Source organism: Triturus cristatus, chromosome 10 (genome assembly GCF_964204655.1).
Source record: "Triturus cristatus chromosome 10, aTriCri1.1, whole genome shotgun sequence".
NCBI lineage: Eukaryota > Metazoa > Chordata > Amphibia > Caudata > Salamandridae > Triturus > Triturus cristatus.
Window position 1 is genome coordinate 153,226,066 of NC_140593.1, and position 9,447 is coordinate 153,235,512.

General features: G+C 46.1%; 1 pseudogene across 1 annotated transcript; it reads right to left on the reverse strand.

Moving 5' to 3' along the window:
• Positions 1 to 1,722: 1,722 nt before the first annotated feature.
• Positions 1,723 to 6,937, reverse strand: LOC146789098 (cis-aconitate decarboxylase-like; annotated as a pseudogene). The gene is made up of 5 exons (XR_014969746.1): positions 6,743 to 6,937; positions 5,780 to 5,967; positions 4,287 to 4,379; positions 3,790 to 3,995; positions 1,723 to 3,295 (listed from the first exon to the last, which is right to left on the reverse strand). The product of XR_014969746.1 is annotated as a cis-aconitate decarboxylase-like (transcript).
• Between the last annotated feature and the right edge of the window lie 2,510 nt (positions 6,938 to 9,447).

The window sequence follows — 9,447 nt, forward strand, 5'->3', positions numbered from 1 at the left end:
CGCTGCGGCACAGAGAATGCCTAATTACACTTTGTAGATGATTCCCTCTTGACCACAAATGAACCTCCTCCAGATATTGACAGACAACAAAGATAAAGATGACCTCTTCCTCCAGATGTTGCTGGTCCGCTCAGTTGCATTTGACGCAGTAGACTATGCCACCCTCGTACACACTCTAGAGCCCCGTTGGAATTCACCAGCAATGTCCTTCACTGGTTCTCCTTCTACCTTTCCAAATGATTCCAGCTTGTTCACACGGGCACCTCCAGGTCACAAAAGATTCCAATTATCTGCAAAGTCTCCCATAGTTTCATACTATCTCTTGTCCTCTTCAACATTTACATGGAGCTGCTTGGTGCTCAACTCACAGAAAACAGCATCAAGATTCACCACTATGATGAAGACACTCATCTCTGCTTGAAAGTCAAGTCTGCTTCAGACACCCAACGTCTCAGATACTGCCCGCACATCATCCAGACCTGGATGTCGAGCACCTACCCGAAGCTCAACCTTTTTTCTAATGACTGACTTTCAAGATTCTGTCAGTGATTCCAGATTTAATTATCTTAATTCATGGTACAAACCCTTTCATTCTTATCATTTATGTCCATGTCCTTCTCTTGTCACAAAATATCCTACTTACAATATGAATTCTTGATTTTGAATTTATGTTTTTTATGACCAAAAATTACCTGTTTTTACATACATTGAGAATGGAACAGGGGACTAATTGGAAGATATTCCAATTTGAATGAAACAGAGTTTATTATGTTCTCTGACACAAAACCAGGCTATTTCTGAATGAGGGGTCTCTGACCTTTAATATTAATTAAACAGCACTAAAATCACTAAAGCGTTTGTTCAAACCTCTGTGAATGAAAAGCGATATCAGTGTGTGATTTATTTGTAAAATGCATCAAGCTCCTTGAAACCCTAAAATGTGTGCACAGATTATTTGAAGGACTCAAAATCATGTCATTCTCCTTTGGAAAGACATCTGTGGACTTTGGTCAAAATACAGGGAGCGGTTGGTGTCATCAGACCACAAACCATGCACTTGGAGAGTGTCTTGCTCAACCTGAAATTCCAGCCGGAGTTGCTAACCCTTGCAAGAATCAATCAGCTCTTTATTTGGGAATATATGGAATCATAGAGGATGTGGGATGGTCACTTTTACTGATCGTCATCAATAAATTAATATCGAAAGACTCTACTAAGTAGGTTTGCCATATGGTGTTTCTAAATATGGTGAGTGCATTTAAGTAAGTGGAGTGGGTCACAGAATTGGCTGGTAAATCTATGATCTTTTTGGTATTTCCCACACGTATGATTACTTCACAATATGCTCTGCTTTCCAGCGCACGTGGCAGATTGTGAGAGCGGAGAATGACCACAGTGGTGCAAACTGGATGACATCAGCCGAAGAATCTTAACATTTTAAGTTTGTGCCATGACCTGATCAATCATAAGTACTTGTTCAGGTGTGTATATTCAGCTGTTATTTGTGTGGTTGTGCATGTGAGGGAAGCTTCTTACAACAGGGAAGCTTTTTGGTACAGGTTGTGAAACTCTAGCAAGGGGGGCAGCATGCTGAGGACAGCTGGAAATGAGAGTTTGTGTGAGAGGCTCCATTCTCTCTGCACCAAGCTGTTGCTCTCTTGTAAGTTGCATCTAAAATGTCAGCTTCTTTTTATATCAAGAATTACAATCATTGTAAAATAAATACAGGGCGTTTATTCAAAATTAAATAAATAACAGAAAGCACAAAATATGTTTCACTAATAAAACATGAGAGACACATAGAAAGTCCTTGCATTGACCTAATTTGTCCTGTGGCTTTAGAAAAGTACACGTGAGAGAGCGGGACACGGGGAATTCAATACTGGAATAAAATTGAACATCCAGCTGACCCTTACTTTGGCCCCCATGGGGCGGATCATTCATTGTGAAGCAGAGATGATATTTCAGTGAGATCAGGGCTTATTATTAAACAATAAACAAACATTAAATAACAATAAATAAAAAATAACATCTTACAGCCCTTAGAAAGTACTAATGAGGTTCTAGGAATATTAATCCTATTGTTTTTGGCCAGCCAGATGCTTCTGTGTTTGTACGGATCAAAATAGGACCCTGCTGTACTGTGAGACATGACAGCACTTTTCATGAGAGGAGAGTACATGGCTCTCACTCATTGTTTTATGCAATGTTTAGGTACTGTTCCTCTCCTTGAGGCGATTTTCAATCTTGTGTATAACAACTTAAGTTAAAGATGAGTGCACCACGTAGGTCATTAAAAGTTTGTGAGAGGGATGTATTTTGATTGAACACTTTTAGTGCAGGGAGGCTACCAGGTGTGAGCTGTCTACACCTTTACCACAGAGAGGATGCTAGTTGAGAACTGTCTTCCAGGCTCTCAATCTCCTCCACCACTTCAATAATGGCTTCCGCCTGGTCTTGGTGGAGCACATAGCTAGCGTTGGAGCGGAATTTCTCATGCAGTGATTCTTGGCTGAGGGGTTTTCTCCAGTGTCCATAGAAGGTGTCACATCTTCCTGTCACGATCTCTCCGCTGTCCAGGAGCAGCGCTACTTCTCCGTACATCCTGTCGAAGTTAGCCACATTGTCCTCAGGGTGCTCCACCACCACCTTCTTCAGCAGGTTGATGAGGTCAGGTCTCCTGAGGCTGTCCTCACTGAAGGAAGAGATGCCCACATTCCCATCCAGGATGGCTGTGCAGGCGTTGAACTGGAAGGAGTGTCGGGCCTGGTGCTCAGACTCTGGGAAGGGTCTGTTGATGTACTTGGAGACTGGGACCCTCAGAAGAATAGTGCGGATGGCAGCGGGGTTGAAGGAGCCCTTTATATTGATGACTCGGTTTCTGGCTGAGATGGCAGCGTCTGCGACCCAGTGCATGCCCAAGTGAGCTGGGAACCTCTTGAAGGCGATGTCTTGTTTCTCCAACAGAAAGCTGTAATCTTGATCTGGCACTGCCAGGGGCGAGGGCTGGTAGTCACCATAGAAAGCACTGAACCCTGAGCAGCCGGGCACATCGTCCAAGATGAGTGGGTTGGCTTCCATCCCACGGGCAGCTTAAAGTACTGCTTCCATCCCAAGGCGGGTGGCGTTGCCAATATGGAGAGGCTTGGCAAGAGTCGCTGCATTAGCCATAGGTGCCCCTGCCAGAGAGGCGGCGATCGCCAGAGCATGAGCACATTGGTCTGCATTCAAGGAAAGAAGTTTCGCTGTGGCGGCAGCACTGCCCATGGTGCCAACAACAGATGGTGGGTGGAATCTGATTGGAGATACAAAGAACAGTGTCAGGCGTGGAATAAGGTCAAAAACAAGATAGTTTTGTATGGATAGTACTAATAATAAGTGTGAAGTAATGAAATATGCTAGGAGCATGTCAGACATGTACCATTAATGCCATCATGCAGTGAGAGGAGGCATTGACAATATGCTAAGATGTAATCAGGCACTCAACATAAATATATAATCAAGTTACAGTGAACAGAAAAATTATCTTTACCATGTTTACATTGTGTGCTATACACATACATGAATCTGTTTGCATCACAGGTTCTTCTTGGAGATATTTCTGCCCTCTGTGCACATCAGGCACAGATCATAACATTACCCCCTCTAGGGATCTCACTCATAACTCATGAGCTATTTCTACCCTATTTTTTTTAGCATCATAACCATGGCCTTGAGATCCTGCAGCCCCCTGAGGGCATTCTGTGTTGGTCATGGGGTATTAATGTCCTTTGTGGGCATCACACATACCTCTTGGGGATATTTCTGGCTTCATTGGAGAAACGCATTAGTTTTCCTTGCACCTCGATGCCTACGTTGAATGCCAACAGGAAGTCTGAGCCACTGGGTCGGGAGCCCACGGGGAGCATCTGGGAAGCCGCCATGAGAGCCGGCAGCACGGCGCCCGAGGGGTGAGTGGCAGGGTGCCAAGTGTCATCGAAGTCCATGGAGTGAGTCTGTAGAAGAGGAGAAGAGGGTTAGGAGGTCCTTCAAGAAGGGGACCAGGAAGTGATGTTAAACAGAGAGATTGTGTCATCAACCTATGGAAACAATTTACAGACATGGAGGATCCATATTTTAAAATGTTCTTTATTGACTGCACAATTGCCCAATACTGTCTCTTTACAGCAGTGGAAACAGACAAGATTGAACACTGAAGTAGACAGCATTAAAACAATTCTCAGAATTTCACCACTTTTAGTCTACGATTGATAGATACATTCATAAGCAGCTGTCAAATTCCTTACCGCCACTCCATTGACATATGCAGCCAGCGTGGGAGGGAGTCTCATTCTTTTCCTTCCATACACAGAGCTGATCGCAGACAAGGAGAACATGTCCTGTTGGAGAGAGAATAAAGTGATGAATGAACAGTGCTCCTAGGCACCTAGTGGAGGAAGAAGGTAGCCTGTTAGAGGATAGGCAACTCAACTCTAAACACAGGATGAGACATCTCATACCTGGAGGGGTCTATTAGGAGAAAGACAGGAGCAGGTCAGGGATCTCCATGAGCAGGAGTAGTGCTCCTGAAGGACAGCTGTGTATGAGATCAGAGGTCCCCATGTTTATCTGCTTACCCTAGATGATACTCTCTCTCCTGGTATTCTCTCGAGATATTAACTGCTTAACATCTGCAGGGAGCCTAGGGTGTGATTTGTGAAAACTCAAGATGGATTTTATGACTTGGTCTTTCTCTCTTCTTGCCTATTATTTCAGGTAGCGGGTCACACTATTTATTTAGTGGGTTAATTAATGGGTGGTGAGTCCATGGTGTGAGGCTTGGTTAGATCCAAGACTCCGATAAGCATGTAAAATCTGTTGGTGATACTGAACAACTAAAGTCTGAAGAGATTCTGATTAAGGGATGGTTTGATTCATGAGACGTTGCTTTTTTATTCGAAGTTGCCTTTTCCTTTTGAGTATCTCAAGGTCATGCTAACTTTTTGGGTCCTGATAATATGTTTTAATGGTGGTGTGTTACAGGTTGTAGTGTTTGTTTTGCTCCCAGTCTCACTTTAACTGAGAGGGCCCTTGGGAGATGGTCCCCTCTTCTGATATATGGGGTTTTAGTGGACATGTACTTCATTGTGTGCTTTCTGGTTTGGACCCTGCCTCCCTTTAAAACATGGGCTCCCGAGGACATTATGGCATAGTTGGTTTTTAATGGCTGGCTGGTGAATAGTGGGTGTGCTTGTTGTGGCACATGTCTCAGGCTGGATCAGAGAGAGATGGTGATCAGCATGGGTCTAGAGGGGTTTAATGGATGATTGTTGCTTTGGAGTTGTATGGTCTATTTCATGGTGCGGCACTTGTTGCCACTTACATGGCTGGATCACAGGAAGATGGTCACACTCTTGGTCTAAAAAGTTTTTTTTTAAGGCTGTGTGTTGCATGGTGTGGTCTATGGTGTCTTCCACGTCTCCTCCTACCTGGCCGGATTACAGGGAGATAGTGCACACTGTTGTCCTCGCAGGGATTTTTATGGATGTGTGTTGCAATGCGTGTTGCCTGATGTGTACCATGTCACCTCTTGCCTGGCAGTATCCCAGGGCGATGGCCACACTGTTGGCCTTTAAGTGTTTTTATGGATGTGTGTTGCATGATGCCTTGCTTGGTATGTTCCATGTCTCTCTTACCTGGCAGTATCCCAGGCTGATTTTCACACTGTTTTTCTAGAGGGGGTTTTAACAGACGTGTGTTGCATGGTATGTTACTTGGTGTGCTCCATGTGTCTTCTTACCTGGCAGTATCCCAGGGCGATGTTGAACACATGGGTCGTGCTTCCCACCAGTCCAACCCCGATGCTGTCCAGTATCATACGCTTGCTTCGGTGCCGCACAGCTTGGGACAGGTGATCTGCCTGGACTCCATGTATGAAGGAAGCAAAGCTGCTGGTGACCGCCTTCTCCAGGGGGCTCCCCTCCAGCGCTGAATGAGAAGAAGAGACAGGATCAGAACTACTGGCACTCTGGGTTGACATTAGACAAGTGTCCAGCTTATCCGGACCAGAACCAGATCATGTGTATATGGGACAATCATTACTCAGGACCCTTGGAGTGTAGACCCATAGAAGACTCAAGCCAGTGTGAGCAGCACCAGAACCAGTAACTGGAACCATGACATAAGAGACCCATGTCGGGGTGAGTGACACCAGAACCTGTTACTGGGCCCAAGTGATACAGAGCGGCATCAGAGCAGGGAGAGTGACACCAGAACCAGTAACTGGGCTCAGGACATAGAGAGAGGTCTCATATCAGGGGGAGTGACACCAGAACCAGTAACTGGGTCCAGGACATAAAGAGTGGTCTTAGACTAGGGAGAGTGACACCAGAACCAGTAACTGGGCCCATGACATAGAGAGAGGTCTCAGACCAGGGGGTTGACACCAGAACCAGTTACTGGACTCAGGACATAGATAGTTGTCTCAGGCCAGGGGGAGTGACACCAGAACCACTAACTGGACCCAGGACATAGAGAGAGGTCTCAGACCAGGGGCAGTGACACCAGAACCATTAACTGGATCCAGGACATAGAGAGAGGTCTCAGACCAGGGGCAGTGACATCAGAACCTGTAACTGGACCCAGGACACAGAGAGAGGTCTCAGACCGGGGGGAGTGACACCAAAACCAGTAACTGGGCAGTAACTGGGCACAAAATACAGAGAGACCTCATGCCAGGGGTTGTGAGTGCAGAGACACTTACCTTCCACTGCCGCTGTGTGCACCTGCCTAGACACCCTGAGGATGGCCTGTGGCTTCTGGAAGAAGAAAGAGAGTGACATTAGCTGAGTTGTTGCATGGAAAGGAGAGTAAAGGGCTGGAAGAGCAGAGGGCAACGAGGCTGAGAAGGGAAAGAGGACAGAGAACGAGAAATAACAGAGGAGAGATTTGAGGGTGGTCACTGTTAGAGGCACCAGTCTGTCAAGTTGCAGTACAAGACTGGCAAATGAGAAACTTCCGGCTGGCCCATGGGCAGTCCCAGCTTTGCATAAAAGCAATCCTAGGAGGGCACCTGCCCTCTCCCAGCATGGCACATAAGACATCACTGCCTGTCATATCAGCAGTGAACGCCTGGTTTATAAACAGCCCTAGACTTGCATATTGGCTACAGGCTGGCACCGTAGCCACTTAAGGATCAAACCTGGTCTATGTAAACAGCGCCGCTAGCGCTTTGAACAGCACCCGGGATTTATAGGCACCACTCTGGCATATGATGCCAACATCTGGACACACATGTGATGTCAGCACTCTGAAAAATTATGCCAGCACCTTGGCAAATGAATTCAGCACACTGGTATACAATGAAGGTACCCGGCACTATAGGAACCATACTTGAGTGTTATGCCAGCACCTTAAGTTGGCCTACATCTGGTCGCAGCACTCTGACAAAGGATGCTCGTCTTCTGGCCTATGACGCCAGCGCGCTGGGAGATGTTGCCAGCACCTTGGCACATCATGTCAGCACTTGAGGTGGTTTTTGTTCTGGTGCAGGCACTCTGGTGAGATGTTGGCACCGGAACAGTGTGCTCATGATATCAGTTTGCACAGTATGAAACTGTTCATCTTGCTCCCGTCATGGGCGTGAAATGGACAATGTTCCCTAGGGCACAGTGTAGCACCAGTGTTTACCAAATGGCACAACCATGTCATCTGGGACCCCATGTATCTATTGGCACAGACTTCTGATCGGCTAAAGTACAGTGCTATTTTGAAAATTCCCCTCAGGGCTGCCTGTGAAGACAATGGCTATTTGAAAACGTTGTGTAACGTGCATTATTACACATTGCGAAAGAAGAACTTACAATCCAGTCCCAAACTCCTCTTACAACAGACCTTAATTACCTAAAATGCTCCTGTTCTGCTCACGGTAGACATGCACATTCATATCATGAACAGCACAGAAACACATGACTAATGGACTCAGAGCACACGATAGAAAATCACATGACGAGGTAAGGATAAAAGGTGCCATCCTTTTATTCACAAAGGTTCATTTAAAAACGGAAAAGCATTAAAAAATATCCGTATAAAAAGTATTTTAAAATTACGAGAATGCTAACGTGAAATAAGAGACGAGTAAACGTGTGAAAGGAGTATTATGGCCATGCACATCTTCTAATAAGTGAATTCACTCTCTGCTCTATTTTAAAATAAATCTCTCTATGAAAACAAATTGAATTTCGAGATCTAGAGATAGGCGTTCAACCAATGGAAACAAATGATGCCCCCAAACTGAAGCAAAATACACAAATCCAGCGGTTACAGCTGCGAAACCCCGATGGCTGCAGCAGGGGCTCACCTGGAAGGCGCCTTGAAGCATGGTGTGCACTGATGTCTGCTGCTGTCCTAAGTGAAGTTTTCTCTGGTGCGTCAGTCAGTCTCTGGGGAGGTCTCCTCTGTCTCTGGAGTCAGTCTTAGTGCCAAGATAGGTCCAATCAGTCGCTGTCTTTGGAGATAGATGTTCTCTGTCCACCTGGGAGGGGTCGTTTCTGTCCCTGTCCTGGGACAGTCCTTCGCTCGCTCTCCAGTGCTGACAGGAAGGGGCAGGTTGTGCCTTTAGTGCTGACAGGTGTTGTGTCTCTCTCCAGCCAGGGGTTATATACGCTTAAGGGGAAGTGACCTCCCTAGAAAAGCCCTACGCAGTGACATCACTAAAAGGGGCGGGGCGAGGTGTAACCTGGGCCAGGCATCACCCTCTGTGAAAGACCAGGAAGACCTCTAGGAAATTCCTGCCGGCCATATACAGAAGAAAAGAACAAAGGTGGGGGAGGGGCCTGTGGAAAACCCCAGGAGACATCCCAGACTGCTTGGGAGTGTCCGCGAGCCCTCCCCTGGCTTCCCAGGATGGCGGATGGACTTAGATAATAGTGACGGTGATATCAGAGGGCGTGTGCGCGCGCTGAGATGTATAGCTCCTCTTCTGTATGCTTCTAAATCTGAGCATATATGTATGAATAAATGAAACTGCGATTTTAGTTACAATCGAACAGTCACATTGACACATATGAACAATTGAATAAGTCTCGCAAATCTCACTGGTAATTTGAGGTAAAAATACATATTTTTTTTCATCAGAAATACATTAAAACAACTGATATTTTTCTGTGGTTTTAATTGTTGGAATGCCTTCCTAATAAGAACCGGATTAAACAGTAAGAGGAAGTGATTCTTTTTGGAAACCTGTGATGTCATACCCCTGATGCTGGGGGCGGGGGTCTGCGCGGAAAGGGTCCTGCTGGAATCCCCCATAATAACCTTGACTTTTCCACTATGAAGTTCAGTCTCTTTTGGGGCTGGGGGGGGGGGGGTAAAGATGGGGGTTCCCTTCAAGTAACACCTGCCCTGGGCCCTGCAGGGGGCTCCACTCGCTGCCTTTGTTTCCGAAGTCAGGAAAGCCTGGAGGTTCAG